Genomic DNA, 18,211 nt, shown 5'->3' on the forward strand with positions numbered 1-18,211 from the left:
GGGTGATGCGCCCGATGCGTTTCGTGACAAAACATTTCAAAATATTCCATTACCGTACTTCGAAGCATGTCAACCGCTGTTTAAAATCAATTTTTATGCTATAAAAGCGATAATATTCTGACCGGGAGTCGTTGTTTTCGTTCAAAGAGAGAGAAAGTAAACATGGTGTCGGCTCATGCACGCGCCTCCAGTCTCATTGTCCTCAGATCGACCACTTACAAAATGCGCTAATGTTTTTCAGCCATGGCCTGCAAAGCCACCATTCATCGTTCTGGCGCCTTCTGAGAGCCTATGGGAGCGTTAGAAAATGTCACGTTATGCCAGAGATCCCCTGTTTTGGTTAGAGATGATCAAGAAGGCCATGAAATGGTCAGAGAGAGCGCTTCCTGTTTGGAATCTTCTCAGGTTTTGGCCTGCCAAATGAGTTCTGTTATACTCACAGACACCATTCAAACAGTTTTAGAAACTTTAGGGTGTTTTCTATCCAAATCAAACAATTATATGCATATTCTAGTTACTGGGCAGGAGTAGTAACCAGATTAAATCGGGTATGTTTTTTTATCCGGCCGTGCAAATACTGCCCCCTATCCCCAACAGGATATCAGAGCGGCGTTAACTCACCAGCATTACGACCAGGAATATGACTTTCCTGAATTGGATTCTTTGTTCGTAACCCCAGGGCAATTGAACTTATTCCAGAGGCTGCTCCAAAACACCGCCGACGAAGAAGAGGTATTCGGAGTGGTTTTCTAGTCCAACTCAGGAGGTGTGCACACCATCCACCGCTTCCGAGTATATTAATCGCTAATGTTCAGTCTCTGGATAATAAAGTAGATGAGCTCAGGGCGAGGATCTCCTTCCAGAGAGACATCAGGGATTGTAACAAACTCTGTTTCACGGAAACATGGCTCTCTCGGGATATACTGTCCCCATCCATACAGCCAGCTGGGTTCTCAGTACATCGCGCAGACAGGAATAAAGAACTCTCCGGGAAGAAGAAAGGCGGGGGTGTATCTTTCATGATTAACTACTCGTGGTATGATTGTGATAACACAGAGACATTCAAGTCCTTTTGTTCACACGACCTAGAATACCTCACAATCAAATGCCGACCGTATTACCTCCCAAGAAAATTCTCTCCGGTTATAGTCATAGCCGTGTATATTCCCCTTCAAGCCGATACCATGACAGCCCTCAAAGAACAACACTGGACTTAATACAAACAGTGTAGTTATTCCCTCCGTAAGGCAATCAAACAGGCAAAACGGAGTCGCAGTGCAACCGCTCAGACACAAGACGTATGTGGCCGGGCCTACAGACAATCATGGACTACAAAGGGAAAACCAGCCATGTCACGGACACCGACGTCTTGCTTCCGGACAAGCTAAACACCTTCTTCGCACGCTTTGAGGATAACACAGTGCCACCTACATGGCCCGCTACAAAGGACTGTGGCTCTCCTTCTCTGTGGCTGATGTGAGTAAGACATTTACTTGTGTTAACCCTCACAAGGCTGCCGGCCCAGACGGCATCCCTAGCCGTGTCCTCAGAGCATGCGCAGACCAGCTGGCTGGAGTGTTAACGGACTTATTAAATCTCTCCCTATCCCAGTCTGCTGTCCCCACTTGCTTCAAGATGTCCACCATTGTTCCTGTACCCATCAAAGCTGACACCCTAGACCCAATTCAATTTGCTTACCGCCCCAATAAATCCACAGACGATGCAATCGCCATCGCACTGCCCTATCCCATCTGGACAAGAGGAATACCTGCATAGTAATGCTGTTCATTGACTATAGCTCAGCATTCAACACCATAGTAACCCCCAAGTTCATCAATAAGCTTGGGGCCCTGGGTCAGAACCCCGCCCTGTGCAACTAAGGCCTGGACTTCCTGAAGGGCAGCCCCTAGGTAGTGAAGGTAGGAAACAACACCTCCACTTTGCTGATCCTCAACACAGGGGCCACACAAGGCTGCGTGCTCAGCCACCTCCTGTATTCCCTGTTCACCCATGACTGCTTGGCCACGCACGCCTCCAACTCAATCATCAAGTTTGCAGATGACACAACAGTAGTAGGCCTGATTACCAACAATGACGCCCTGGGAGAGTGATGCCAGGATAATAGCCTCTCCCTCAACGTCAACAAAACAAAGGAGCTGATCATGGACTTCAGGAAACCGCAGAGGGAGCACGCCCCTATCCACATAGACGGGACCGCAGTGAGAAGGTGGAAAGCTTCAAGTTCCTCAGTGTACACATAACTGAGGATCTGAAAGGATCTGAAATGGTCCACCCACACAGACTGTGTGGTGAAGAAGGTGCAACAGCGCCTCTTCAACCTCAGGAGGCTGAAGAAATTTGTCTTGGCCCCTAAAACCCCCACAAACCTTTACAGATGCGCAATTGAGAGCATCCTGTTGGGCTGTGTCACTGCCTGGTACGGCAACCGCCCACAACCGCAGGGCTCTCCAGAGGGTGGTGTGGTCTGCCCAATGCATCACTGGGGGCCAACTACCTGCGCCTGATGTCACAGGAAGGCCAAAAATATCATCAAGGACATCAACCACCCCATTCACGACCTGTTCACCCCTCTATCATCCAGAAGGCGAGGTCAGTACAAGTGCATCAAATTTGTGTCTTTTTAGACATTTTCATGTAGATATGATTGTGTGTTTTGGATCATTGTATTGCTGCATGACCCAGCTGCGCTCCAGCTTCAGCTCACAGACGGATGGCCTGACATTCTCTTATAGTATTCTCTGATACAGAGCAGAATTCATGGTTCCTTCTATTAAGGCAAGTCGTTCAGGTCCTGAGGCAGCTCTGTTAGTCAACTCTTTGGACTAATGATTACACCCCAGGTCAGCTAGATGCAGGCAAGAATGTGCAAGGTGGTATTGAATGTGTCACTGTCTGTCACCTTGATTACTCAAATTTGTCTCTCGACCTGTGCACCTACATTATAAGCTATCATTTGTAGGTTGTAGCAACCGCATGATGGGTATAGGGCAACTTTGAGTATCATGTAGTAGCCTAAACCTATCGATGGGTGAATGGAATATGAATGACAGTCATCCAATATGGTGTAATAGACATAAGGCCCCCAAAAATCGTCCTCCCTAATCTTAAACGGCACCGACCGCCGTTGTTGCTGTGGAATGCCATTAAAGTATTTCAGCATGAACTTAGTTAGCGCTATGTTTGTATCTTAGGCTTTTTGTTAGTAAACATCCCATCCCCCTGATCTGTAGACTAGTCCTTCCATTCTGCTCCTCCTCAACTCCTAATGGTGGAAGTAACAGTTTACTTCTGCAATCTAAAAACTGCAGTGCAAAATAAGCCACATTTGCATCTTTCTATTTCTTTGGGAGCTGCACTTCAGTGAAACGCAAAAACATAATTTGGTATGTTCATGGTGTATTTTCCCATGATATGAATACATTCCCTCCCCCAGTGTCTATTGGGTCTTATCATATTGTTGTAATGAAACAAAAGATGTGTATCTAATTGTAGGTCTGCCCCCTCCTTGCCCTCCTCCCCCTCCTCCTCCCTGAAATCCCCCCACACTGAATCATCCGTCCAGCTGCTTTTCCATTGGAAAACAAAAAGGCTTGTGTACCAGCTGGAGATAGCACTTTACACACATCACCCACACACACATCACTCATCCTTACACACTGTTAGCTGTGGGGTAGACAGAGTGCATTCCGTTCATGGGCATGACCCCAAGTAAACTACGTACTCCCGCATCAGTCCACTCTCCAACACTATGATGTCGTTGTTAACCAGTCACCCAGAAAGATCCATAGAGGTACTCCCTGTTCCCGTCACCCCAATTAGGCTACTCACTGTGTGGATCTCAATATACACTCTTCCTCTGTCCCAGTCAGAACAGTTAGAAGTGTTAGTGTACTTAATCCTGCATGTACTCCTGCAACAGCCTAATCAGAGCTGTGACTCACATGTTCTCCTCTGAATGAAAGGCCCATAAAAACATAGCTTAGGCTGCTTCTGGTTCCTCCTGTCAGCTCCAGGTTATCTCTACAGTCAGTCAGTCACTATTATACTGGAACACAGTATTTACAGAACATGCTGCTTGCTCACTGCTCAAACACTATGCCTCATTGTTCAGTCTCTGATTATGGGGATCTATGATTTTGAAATGACTGTCATACTAGGATGTTATAAGGCTACTTTTGTTAAGCTTACAGTAGGCTATATCCATTCATAGAGCATGCCACAACCATAGCTATTAGGCTACCCTCTATTACTATTAGGCTACAGTGCAATAGGTCATTCATTGTTCATTTTGGGGATAAATCTCATTTTCAAATAGGCTAGGTGCTGTATGTAGCCTAAATATCCGTGCTAAACTGAGATCTATGGTACAGCTATTACTAAAAGCCTAATTCAGCAGCCATTAAAGGGCTATCACAGAGCAGTTCATTTCCAGTCAAAACTCTCCATTACCCACTTCAAATAAATCAATCTTAGCCATTTAGACCTGTCTGTTCCCTCTGTGGTGTGTACCCCCTTTGGAGAGAGCATTTTACTGCTGAAGGAGGGTCATTTAGTGAAACAGATCATGTGCTCAAGTATTGCTGAAAAGGTGAGGGATGTGTGAGTGCAAATATACAGCTATCTTTTCTGATTAGCCCGTTTACATGTATTTCACTCTCCCTAGTCCCTACACGTTAGCTGTTGTTGGGAAATCAGGGCTTTTCTGCACTGCACTTTAACAGCACTTCAGAAGCCAGTCACATTCTTATCAAATCACACGGTACACCAGCCACCTGTGACAGTGTTATCATCAGCAGACCCGTTGACAACACCAGAATGGTGTCAACAACAGATAATAATGTGGAATATCAGCTGTTTCCGAACGTAGGACCAACTGAAGCTGTAGCACTTATCGTCAGGCTCACACAGTTGTGTAGAATGAAGAGAGCATTGATCCTCTCAGCCGTGGGAAATACAGGGAGGATATGGGACAATCCTTAACCACTGATACAGGGTCAGATATTTTCCCATCCTCCTAATAGTTAGGCCTAAGGTTTGGATTGGAGGAATGGGGTATGCTGGCCTGTGGTTAATGGCAACTTGTGCCTCGAGCACAGTGAGGCTGTGGGGGTGTTAGCAGGTCAAAGGGCGTAATGGCGGGCAGGGAGTTAAAGTTTGAGCAGGACTAGAATCTGCTCCCACCCTTGAGCAGGGAGGAGGAGGAAAATGGGGACAGTACTTGGTCTGGTGGCCTCTTCAGTGTCTGGCCCCCTTTTGACTTCCATTCCATCCCCCTTTCTTTCTCTCTGTTTCTCTCTGTCTGTTTTTCGATTATTCTCTGTCTTTGTCTCTCTCTCTTCCTCTGTCTTTTTCATAAAATCTTCCCTGTCTCTTTTCTTATTTTCTCTCTCTCTCTCGCACCCTCTATCTCTGTGCTTTTTGTGTTAAGGGAACTGCAGTCATGTGACTTTTTTGTCTCAACACAATCGCCAGTGTTTGTCATTGGTCGATTTCTTTGAAAGCATTGGTCTCCAGGGTGACAGAGAATGGCGGCACCACTTTACTTTTCTCTCCTGCTCCCACCCCTCCCCTCCACGTCGCGCTGAGTGTGTGGGGGCTCTTATTCACTCCACTGGATCAGGTAGCAGTGTAACACACTCTCACAGTGACAGGGCTGTTTCTCTCTCTTGCTCTTCTTTCACACCACCACAGAGACCCAGACAAACAGTTGGAGTCTACTAAAAAAAGTGAGTAGTTGTTGGGTTTTTGTCCCATGTTTTGCAAGTTTGCTCTGTGTACTTTTCTGTTGGCTGTCTTTGTCAAACTGTTGCTTTCAGAGTGTTTTAATTAATGTGAGGTAATAGACGTTGATGTCGTTCTAAGGCAGATTGTAACAAAAAAGGAATGATAAAATCAGTCTGCAATTGAACTGTCTTTTTGTTTGCTTATGTGGCATTCACATTGTCTTCTGGCAACTGACTGATGAAAAATGCTCTTACCAGTAGCTTATCTATTAAAGACATTACCATGGTAACGACAAGAGCAGAGCAATCACTTGAGTGTCTAACGGTGAATGCAGGTCTAACATTGGCACAAATGTCTTGTCTTTATACCAGGTGAGGGTACATTTTCAAAGCTCTCATGTAGGCTATTTACATTGACGGTGGATTTCCTTTCCATGGGAAATTAAAATTGACAGGTAATTTTGGTGTAAAGCTGCATTAGCCCTAAACATGGACCTTACAGTTAGTTGTCTTAATTTCAGTAGAAGTCTATGGAAAGATTTTGTATTTAAACTGATGGCGTGACATTTGTGTCTGTGGTCTCAAGATTTGTGTTCTTAAAATCATTGGGTTGTATTGGTCGTGCAGTAGAGAAAGCTGCGATCTTGAGACTGCAGCTGTGAGCTGTCTGTGTTCCTCTGGCCTTGTCCCGACACAATCTTTGGGCTGTGTCTGTGAATTAGGCCATTTTGGCACATTTTGGCATGGCAACCGCCTTCAAGTGTTGTCCTCTTTTGGCTGCCCTGCTCCGGCTCCACCAACCAGGTGGCTTGCCCTGTGTTTGGTATCCGTGACAACGCCAGAAGCAGAGCTCTCGGCCACTCCCACAGGTGCACTCTTGTCTTGTCTGTCTAATGGCCAGAGGATCTACTGTTACACACACACACACACACACACTGCTCGATTGACCTGGCTGTCCTGTGATAGTGGACCTGCGCAGATCAGTCAGTTATCAGTTCCTACACAATAGAGCAGACATACCAGGTTCATTTCAGGGGAGACCAGTCGTGGGAGAGGTTATCTCTCATACTCAGAGCTGGGTTGCTGATAAGAGAGACTGTATTACTTGTCTGTGTCTTGTCTGAAAAGGATGTATGGGAAGGCTAATGTACGGGAGGCAGACTGGCTGGATCTAGACAGGGAGGCTAATGTATGGGAAGCAGACTGGCTGGATCTAGAGAGGGAGGCTAATGTATGGGAAGCAGACTGGCTGGATCTAGACAGGGAGGCTAATGTACGGGAGGCAGACTGGCTGGATCTAGACAGGGAGGCTAATGTACTGGAGGCAGACTGACTGGACAGTTTGGGAAACAGCTGTTCTGTGACGAGTGAATAATTGTTTATCTACTCAGGATTTTAAGTGTGTTTGTTTGTGTGTGTGCGCCCCCATGAGTGTGTGTGTGTGTGTGTGTGCTCACAGGAAGCTATGGTGGAGTGTGTCATGGCTTTATCTATCCGTAGACATTAATACTTGACTAAGAGGAAACGGGGACTTGGGCCGCGTTGTTGCTCCATGCTGCATGGTGCTTTGTATGATGTCACCGCTGGTGGTGTTAGGCAAAGCAGTGTTTCTGTAGATTCTTTAGGCTACTAGATTATTTTTATGCCAGGTTCTGATGAGGCCTTTTACACTAGCACTCTCTAGAATACGAGACGTACGGCATATTGTGAGGATGATATCTATAAAATAAATGTGCAGTAGAACAATACAAGTCCATTATGTGAGAGGAGACAGTGTCATGTTCCCCAGGCAGGCGGTTGTGTGCAGAGGGAAGGGTAGGGTGCACACCACCCCACTGCACACACAGCAAGATGAATCGTTTGATCCACGGAAGAGAAAGAGAAGTGGAGTGAAAGCCATTGAGACTTATTGTTCTAACAATAGATAGCCCTTTCCCCAAACATCAAAGAGAGAGAGAATGGCACAGACAGACAGACAGACAGACAGACAGACAGACAGACAGACAGACAGACAGACAGACAGACAGACAGACAGACAGACAGACAGACAGACAGACAGACAGACAGACAAGTAAAGGGAGTGGGAGATTCAGACAGACAGAGCGTCAGTGCCTGCATTAGGGGACCTCACACACTCTCTGTTAGGCTTACTCTGTGTTTTTGTTCACCACTGACCTCTGACCTCTGACCTCTAATCACCTGACTGGTCCATTTGCCCTAACCGGGAGTTCATGCCCTTCCACTACCAAAGCACATGCCCCCCACATGAGGATCTGTCTTCAGCCATCTCTATTTCCTGTGTTTGAGGGTTACAAAATCCACTTGTCACTTAAATCTGGCTTGATTGATTGCTTTCATTTTACTCCTGCTACTCTTTCATACTCTTGCTTGTGCTGTTTTTTCTGCTGAAATGTTTGTAATGACCTGTCAAACACACCCCGTTAATGGCTGAAATGGGCTGAATGGAATACATTATCTTTCCGTTGCATATATAAGAATGCTAAAGCATCGTCAATGATTTAATGCATTGTCTTGACACTTGGATGAAAAGAAAGGTTCCCTTTATTTTGATGGGTGTTAATTTTTTTGTGTACTTGAAAAAGTAATAATTCAATACAGTTGAAATGTTTACTATTTAGATGCGCTGAAATGAAAACACCCCCAAAAATGAACACTTGGATTATAGTGATATTGTGTCTGATCTCGCAAACAATGTAAAGTATGTAGATATAGGTGTAATCGAGAGCCAAGCCTGTTGATTTTTAATCTGAGGGTGTCCTACTATTGACCCCCTTTGAATTTTGCAACAACAACCGAAATTAATGAGGCAGTCTAGACAGCTCAGGTGAGCGCAGGAGGCCTAGACAGCTCAGGTGAGCGCAGGAGGCCTAGACAGCTCAGGTGAGCGCAGGAGGCCTAGACAGCTTAGGTGAGTGCAGGAGGCCTAGACAGCTCAGGTGAGCGCAGGAGGCCTAGACAGCTCAGGTGAGTGCAGGAGGCCTAAACAGCTCAGGTGAGTGCAGGAGGCCTAGACAGCTCAGGTGAGTGCAGGAGGCCTAGACAGCTCAGGTGAGTGCAGGAGGCCTAGACAGCTCAGGTTTTTGGTAGTTGCAGCCCTGTTCTACCCTTTTATATTAATTAATTGCAAATGAGGCACATATAATTTTCTTTATTTTATCCTGATACCATTAGAACATGTATATATGAGTGCATTCTTAGACAATAAAAGTGACATTTTACAATACATTGAATCCCTGAATTGTTAACCAAAATCCCTGAACTCCATTCATTTTTTGCCTGTGCAAATAAAATGTTTAATGTGCTGTAATTCAATATCTGACAGATTTAAAAAATGTAAAAAGTTTGGAGTATTTTCATAATTTAACAAATGTTATAACCGTTGCTTTCTCCCACTGGCTTTTGTCATCATCAACAACCCCACCCTCCAGACCCTCTACCTCCCACAGTCTCTCTTTACCCCTGTCTCTCTCTCTGTTTCTTTGTCTGTCGGATTGTTTCTCTCTGTCTCTGCCTACTCTGTTCATCTCTCTCTCTCTCTCTCTCTCTCTCTCTCTCTGTCTCTCCATGTGTGTGTGTGTTAATTTGATCATCTGTCTGTCCATCTCGGTCTGTTTATCCATCTTTCTCTTTCTCTCTCTCTCTCTCCCACACTTGCTTGTCTTTCTGTTTCTCTCTCTGTCTGGCCTGGCGGTTTGTTATCCCACCCACCCCCACCACCAGAACTTCCACAATGTAGAGGAGCTGAGGGTTGGGGCTTGGGGTCAGTGTGTGATTTGAGCGTACTGTTGACTTAAACCCTGACTGGCTTTTGTGTTCCACACTGAGGTGCTCCATGCATGACAGAGAGAGAGAGAGAGCCCTTCCCTGCTCTGGCTGTGGGATGACACCAAACTGGTCTAGACTGGATGACAGCAGAGGAAGAGATACAGGCTACCACGTTCGCTTCTCTCTTTCCTATTTTTAATGCACAGACAAGACAATGGCCTGTTGTAGTAGTACAGATGAAATGAGGTGGAATTATTATTAGCGATGCACGATATATCGGTGAACATATCGGAATCGGACGATATTAGCTAAAAATTCCAACATTGGTATCGACCCGATTTGTAGTTTAACGCCGATGTTAAAAACTGATGTCAAAGCTACCGTGCATACCAATATAATGTAGGTACATGACGTAATAACGCCACGTAAAATTTTGCGCTAAAAATACAACACCGCATTCCTAACCTAGCTCACAATGTCTGCTGTGTGGATCGAGCAGTCATTTAAAAGAGTAAGAACATTTCAGCGAGACAACTCAAAGGCCAAATCCATTAAAGCCAAGATAACGGAATTCATTGCCCTTGACAATCAACCATTATCTGTCGTGGGTGATGTTGGCTTTCGCTGACTGGTCAAGCACCGGTACACACTACCAAGTGCGCTGTTTTTCAGATGTTGCACTACCGGAGTTACACAGTAATAGCGTCACTGCTATTAGCTTCACGACATACATACTATGAAACGCCGTATGGGTCTTTGCATGTCAAAAAAGTTACAGTAGCACTGTTAAAGCTGTACAAAAAAAGTCTGCAAACAAGCAAACACCGGCCACAAATGATGTGTTTACAATACCGCGTTGGTAATAAAGCATTATTTGTTCGACTGCAACTTCTGGGGTAGCTAGCTTTAGCTTGGTACCTAGCTAGCACCAATACAACCAGCCTGAAAACAATGACCAGTAGAAATTGCAGTTATTTTCATTATTCTTAGCAATGATTTATGAATCCTTGTGAGTAAGAAGTAGCTAGGTTGCCACTTGATGTTCGCCTATTGAAATTGAACTTATGTTCATGAAAATAAATAGCTAGCCAGCTACTTAATCCTGTTGCCCAAAGCGAACGTTATAAACAGCCAGCTGGCTTCATCTGGCTAGTGAGACTCGACCGGATCGGGATATGTGTTGTGAAGCTAGCCACAATAAGGATTAGGCACAACAGTGGAATTTGCAGTTTGCCTTCAAAGTAAAAGTATGTAATTGACAGTGATGCAAATGAATACAAATATTATAATTCTTTTATTTTGAAGGCTAACCGCAAAGTTCACTATTGTGGCTAATCCTTATTGTGGCTAGCTTTACACACAGTGAGGGGGAAAAAGTATTTGATCCCCTGCTGATTTTGTATGTTTGCCCACTGACAAAGAAATGATCAGTCTATAATTTTAATGGTAGGTTTATTTGAACAGTGAGAGACAGAATAACAACAAAAAAATCCTGAAAAATGCATGTCAAAAATGTTATAAATTGATTTGCATTTTAATGAGGGAAATAAGTATTTGACCCCTCTGCAAAACATGACTTAGTGCTTGGTGACAGAGCCCTTGTTGGCAATCACAGAGGTCAGACGTTTCTTGTAGTTGTCCACCAGGTTTGCACACATCTCAGGAAGGATTTTGTCCCACTCCTCTTTGCAGATCTTCTTCAAGTCATTAAGGTTTCGAGGCTGACGTTTGGCAACTCGAACCTTCAGCTCCCTCCACAGATTTTCTATGGGATTAAGGTCTTGAGACTGGCTAGGCCACTCCAGGACCTTAATGTGCTTCTTCTTGAGCCACTCCTTTGTTACCTTGGCTGTGTGTTTTGGGTCATTGTCATGCTGGAATACCCATCCATGACCCATTTTCAATGCCCTGGCTGAGGGAAGGATGTTCTCACCCAAGGTTTGTCGGTACATGGCCCCGTCCATCGTCCCTTTGATGTGGTGAAGTTGTCCTGTCCCTTTAGCAGAAAAACACCCCCAAAGCATAATGTTTACACCTCCATGTTTGACAGTGGGGATGGTGTTCTTGGGGTCATAGGCATCATTCCTCCTCCTCCAAACACGGCGAGTTGAGTTGATGCCAAAGAGCTCCATTTTGGTCTCATCTGACCACAACACTTTCACCCATTTGTCCTCTGAATCATTCAGATGTTCATTGGCAAACTTCAGACGAGCATGTATATGTACTTTCTTGAGCAGGGGGACCTTGCGGGCGCTGCAGGATTTCAGTTCTTCACGGCGTAGTGTGTTACCAATTGTTTTTGGTGACTATGGTCCCAGCTGCCTTGAGATTATTGACAAGATCCTCCCGTGTAGTTCTGGGCTGATTCCTCACCGTTCTCATGATCATTGCAACTCCACCAGGTGAGATCTTGTACGGAGCCCCAGGCCAAGGGAGATTGACAGTTCTTTTGTGTTTCTTCCATTTGCGAATACTCACACCAACTGTTGTCACCTTCTCACCAAGCTGCTTGGCGATGGTCTTGTAGCCCATTCCAGCCTTGTGTAGGTCTACAATCTTGTCCCTGACATCCTTGGAGAGCTCTTTGGTCTTGGCCATGGTGGAGAGTTTGGAATCTGATTGATTGATTGCTTCTGTGGACAGGTGTCTTTTATACAGGTAACAAACTGAGATTAGGAGCACTCCCTCTAAGAGTGTGCTCCTAATCTCAGCTCGTTACCTGTATAAAAGACACCTGGGAACCAGAAATCTTTCTGATTGAGAGGGGGTCAAATACTTATTTCCCTCATTAAAATGCAAATCAATTTATAACATTTTTGACATGCGTTTTTCTGGATTTTGTTGTTGTTATTCTGTCTCTCACTGTTCAAATAAACCTACCATTAAAATTATAGACTGATCATTTCTTTGTCAGTGGGCAAACGTACAAAACAGCAGGGGATCAAATACTTTTTTCCCTCACTGTAGATGGGTCCGACCACCATCAATCAGATAAGAACTGTCTTATAAATTAGGGTTATTTTAGATGATGACACCTAGCTATATAGTTAGCTAGCTAACTATAGCTACTGAAACAGATTATGTCATGTTATTTGACCCAAACGGAGTTCCATAGAAATCCTGGTTAAGAATGAAATGACCTAAAAAATTAACAACGAAACAGCACAGCAAGTAAGTGAAAGAAATAGGTTTTGATTATGTTTTACTGGTAATGGGGACATACAGTTGAAGTCGGAAGTTTACATACACTTATGTTGGAGTCTTTAAAACTCGTTTTTCAACCACTCCACAAATTTCTTGTTAACAAACTATAGTTTTGGCAAGTCTGTTAGGACATCTACTTTGTGCATGACACAAGTAATTTTTACAAAAATTGTTTACAGACACATTATTTCACTTAGATTTCACTATCCCAATTCCAGTGGGTCAGAAGTTTACATACACTAAGTTGACTGTGCCTTTAAACAGCTTGGAAAATTCCAGAAAATAATGTCATGGCTTTAGAAGCGTCTGATAGGCTAATTGACATCATTTGAGTCAATTGGAAGTGTACCTGTAGATATATTTCAAGGCCTACCTTCAAACTCAGTGCCTCTTTGCTTGACATCATGGGAAAATCAAAAGACCTCAGAAAAAAATTGTAGACCTCCACAAGTCTGCTTCATCCTTGGTAGCAAAACACCTGAAGGTACCACGTTCATCTATACAAACAATAGTACACTAGTATCAACACCATGGGACCACACAGCCGTCATACCGCTCAGGAAGGAGACTCGTTCTGTCTCCTAGAGAAGAACGTACTTTGGTGCATGTAAAGTGCAAATCAATCCCAGAACAACAGCAAAGAACCTTGTGAAGATGCTGGAGGAAACGGGTACAAAAGTATCTATATCCACAGTAAAACGAGGCCTATATCGACATAACCTGAAATGCCGCTCAGCAAGGAAAAAGCTGCTGCTCCAAAACCGTCATAATAAAGCCAGACTAAGGTTTGCAACTGCACATGGGGAAAAAGATTGCACTTTTTGGAGAAATGTCCTCTGGTCTGGTGAAACAAAAATAGAACAGTTTGGCCATAATGACCATCGTTATGTTTGGAGGAAAAAGGGGGAAGCTCGCAAGCCGAAGAACACCATCCCAACCGTGAAGCACAGGGGTGGCAGCATCATGTTGTGGGGTGCTTTGCTGCAGGAGGGACTGGTGCACTTCACAAAATAGATGGCATCATGAGGCAGGAAAATTATGTGGATATATTGAAGCAACATCTCAAGACATCAGTCAGGAAGTTAAAGCTTGGTCGCAAATGGGTCTTCAAATGGACATTGACCCCAAGCAAACATCCAAAGTTGTGGCAAAATGGTTTAAGGACAACAAAGTCAAGGTATTGAAGTGGCCATCAGAAAGCCTTTACCTCAATCCTGTAGAAAATTTGTGGGCAGAACTGTAAAAGCGCATGCGAGCAAGGAGGCCTACAATCCTGACTCAGTTACACCAGCTCTGTCATGAGGAAGGGGCCAAAATTCACCCTACTTATTGTGGGAAGCTTGTGGAAGGCTACCCAAAACGTTTGACCCAAGTTAAACAATTTAAAGGCAATGCTACCAAGTACTAATGAGTGTATGTAAACTTCTGACCCACTGGGAATGTGATGAAAGAAATAAAAGCTGAAATTAATCACTCTCTACTATTATTCTGATATTTCACATTCTTAAAATAAAGTGGTGATCCTAACTGATCTAAGACAGGCTATTTTTACTAGGATTAAATGTCAGGAATTGTGAAACTGAGGTTAAATGTATTTGGCTAAGGTGTATGTAAACTTCCGACTTCAATTGTACTTAAAAGCCAACAAAATAAAATTTTGGTTAGTGTGTGGTGTGTGTGTGTAAACTTTCTTTAACTAGGCTAGTCAGTTAAGAACAAATTCTTATTTACATTGACGGCCGGGACGACGCTGGGCCAATTGTGCGCCTCCCTATAGTACTCCCAATCATGGCCAGAAGTGATACAGCCTGAATTCGAACCAACAACTGTTGTGACACCTCTTGCATTGAGATGCAGTGCTTTAGACCACTGCGTCCGTGTGTGTGTCTTAACTATTTAACTGTACTAGAATGCTTAAAAGGTCTCTAAAATTCTAAATATTGGTAATCGGCATCGGGTTTTTTTTTTTACAAGGAAAATATCGGATATCGGTATCGGCCAAAGATCTCATATCTGCATCACTAATTATTACGATTTCCTAATGAGATCATAAAGATAGACTTACATTATTCCCTGATTGAGCCAGGTTTCAGGGCATTGAGCCAGGTTTCAGGGCATTGAGCCAGGTTTTCTGCCTATATTTAAGAGTAAACCATGCAAAGACCTAAGAGAAAGCCATCCAGCCCTTCTTAATGATACACTGAGCAGAGCTACAATGCAGGAGCAATAGTTTGACCCTGACCATAATGACAGCTCTGCTAGGAAGGAAAAACAAAACATTACTATTACCTTGGTCTTACTTACCCTGAACGCAAAATCTGTCAACAAAAGTTCAAAACTCAGAGTGTGTCGTTGCAATCCTGGGATGGCTTCAATTGGACAAACAATGAAGCAAACATTGGAAAAAAGGAAAAACAATATCAATGTTCTTATTGGACTGTCGTCCCTTTTAGGTTTAAAGTGTTTTCTCGTGTTTGCTCCTATTGAACACGACCCTGCCTGATTCTACTTCTTGTTTGTTTTAAAGACCTGTCCCACTGGGCACAGACGTCCGTTCAACGTCCAGTTTTGGTTTACGTTTGGTTGAGTTGTCAACTAACGTGAATTCACAGTGAAATCAACAAACGTTTTCACCATGTCATTGGATTTAGGTTAAAAGTTGGGTGAAAAAAAGACGACACGCCCTGACGTTGATGACTTTTTGCAAATCCAATTAATATTCCGTTGTTGATTTTTGGGGGTTGGAATGACGTGGAAACAATGATGATTCAACCTGTTTTTGCCCAGTGCGGTGTCTATCTGTCCTGTTCCCACCTGTTGAATGAGGTTTTCTGGGAAACGGGGGAACAAGAGAGGGAGGTCTAATCTCTGAAGAGGGGGAGGGGAAACAGTTGAGCCTTAGACAATGCTATTCAAGACTGATGCAGAACAGCCAACAAAAAAAACCTCAGCCCACTACCCTCCGCAGGACCTAATTGAGAGAGTCCCAGGAAAGACAGGTCTATTTATCATTCTCAAATCAAATAAAATGTTATTGGTCGCGTACACATATTTAGCAGATGTTATCGAGGGTGTAGCTAAATGCTTGTGTTCCTAGCTCCAACAGTGCGGTAATACCTAACAATACATGTAAATCCAGAAGATACAAATAAAGGAATTAAGAAATATAGAATTATTAGAACGAGCAATGGACAATATATGACTAGAAAAGGTGTGCACAGCAGTACTTATATAGGATGAGCCTTGTCTAGAATACAGTATATACAGTACATATGAAGTGGGTAAACATTATTAAAGTGACCAGTGTTCAATGACTATGTACATAGGGCAGCATTGTCTAAGGTGCAGGACTGAATTCTGGGTGGTAGCCGGCTAGTAACAGTGGCTAAAGTTTAGGGCAGGGTACTGGGCAGAGGCCGGCTAAAATACTTGAAAGTACTACTTAAGTAGTTTTGGGGGGTATCTGTACTTTACATTTACTTTACCAAATTCCTAAAGAAAATTATGTACTTTTTACTCCATACATTTTTGCTGATACTTGTTACATTTTTAATGTTTGGCAGGACAGGAAAATGGTCTAATTCACAAAAAAAAAAACATCCCTGGTCATCCCAACCGCCTCTGATCTGGTGGACTCACTAAACACATGATTTATTTGTAAATTATGTCTGAGTGTTGGATTGTGCCCCTTGTTATCCGTCAATGAAAAATATAAAAAATAAAATGGTGCCATCTGGTTTTAGAAATATTTATTATTTTACTTTTGATACTTAAGTATATTTTTAGGAATTCCATTTACTTTTGATACTTAAGTATATTTTAAACCAAATACTTTTCGACTTTTACTAAAGTAGGATTTTACTGGGTGACTCACTTTTACTTGAGTCATTTTCTATTACGGTATCTTTACTTTTACTCAAGTATGACAATTGGGTACTTTTTCTACCACTGGCTAGTGGTGACTATTTAAGAGTCTGATGGCCTGGAGATAGAGCTGTTTTTCAGTCTCGGTCCCAGCTTTGATGCACCTGTACTGTCTCTGCCTTCTTGATGGTTGCTGGGTGAACAGGCAGTGGCTCGCGTGGCTGAGGTCCTTGATGATTTTCTTGGTGTTCCTGTGACACCGGGTACTGTAGATGTCTTGGAGGGCAGGCAGTGTGCTCCTGGTGATGAGTTATGCTGACCACACCATCCTCTGGAGAGCCCCGTGGTTCTGGACGGTGAAGTTGCCGTACCAGGCGGTGATACAGCCCGACAGGATGCTCTCAATTGTGCATCTGTAAAGGTTTGTGAGGGTCTTAGGGGCCAAGCCGAATTTCTTTAGCCTCCTGAGGTTGAAGAGGCGCTGTTGCGTCTTCTTCACCATGTTGTCTGTGTGGATGGGCCATTTCAGGTTGTCAGTGATGTGCAAGTCGAGGAACTTGAAGCTTTTCACACTCTCCAATGCAGCCACATCAATGTGGATGGGGCGTGCTCTCTCTGCTGTCTCCTGAAGTCCACAATCAGCTCCTTCACAGAACCCAGTTGCACAGGGCTGGGTTCAGACCCAGGGCCCCGAGCTTAGTGATGAGCTTATAGGGCAATAAGGTGTTGACGGCTGAGCTGTAGTCGATGAACAGCATCCTTACATAGGTTATCCTCTTGTCCAGATGGATTTGTGCAGTGTGCAGCGGGATGGCAATTTCGTCATCCTTGGATCTGTTGGGGTGGTATAGAAATTGTAGTGGGTCTAGGGTGTCGGGTAAGGTAGAGGTGATATGATCCTTAACTAGCCTCTCAAAGCACTTCATGATAACAGAAGTGAGTGCCATGGGGCGATAGTAATTTAGTTCAGTTACTTTTGCTTTCTTGGGTACAGGAACAATGATGACATCTTGAAGCAAGTGGGGACAACAGACTGGGATAGGGAGAGATTGAATAAGTCCGTAAACACCTCAGCCAGCTGGTCTGTACATGCTCTGAGGACGTGGCTAGGGATGCCGTCTGGCGATCCGGGTTGTGGATTTAGGAATGCTCTCTACGTCTTTTGTGTGCTGGGACTGAACAGTGAGAGGGAGGAAATGTGTCTGTATTGGGTTTGAATGCGAAGATGAAGGCTTTTTAGACCTAATCTCTTCTTGCTTTCTTTTTTGCTGGATGCAAACTGGAAGGATGGAGAAGGGGGGTGGGGGGGAGGGGGGGGGTTGAATGTCATAGAAAAGTAGGGGTGGTTGAGGGGGAGGGATGGGGTGATGGAAAAGGGATGTATGGAGGCAGGAAGGCACCCTCAGGAATGCCTGAAAGGTGACAGTGAACCTTCAGAGAATTCATTACATCACAGGGCCCACAACTAACCCAACTTGCTCTGTCCAGTTGGCTCTGTTTGACTTTTGGGATTTCCCAACTAAGTAGGCCCTAATCGTTAGGAAAAAGACTGACTTCTTGAAATTGTCCCTTTAAAAAGTTACTTCCCTCTGACACCTTCTGCTTTTCTCACC

The 18,211-nt window shown here is 44.0% G+C and overlaps 1 protein-coding gene across 2 annotated transcripts in view; it reads left to right on the forward strand.

Annotated features, from left to right (window-relative positions):
- Window positions 1-18,211, forward strand: part of LOC115152116 (ras association domain-containing protein 8) — a 67,632-nt gene that overhangs the window by 6,083 nt on the left and 43,338 nt on the right. Inside the window, exon 1 of one of the 2 annotated variants that reach the window (XM_029696645.1) lies at window positions 5,404-5,747. The exons of the other annotated variant lie outside the window; for it this stretch is intronic. The gene's annotated coding sequence lies outside the window, so the exon portion shown is untranslated. Of the gene's footprint in view, window positions 1-5,403; window positions 5,748-18,211 lie in introns of those variants that run through there. 2 annotated transcript variants of the gene reach the window in all.

This window comes from Salmo trutta, chromosome 17 (assembly GCF_901001165.1).
Source record: "Salmo trutta chromosome 17, fSalTru1.1, whole genome shotgun sequence".
Lineage (NCBI taxonomy): Eukaryota > Metazoa > Chordata > Actinopteri > Salmoniformes > Salmonidae > Salmo > Salmo trutta.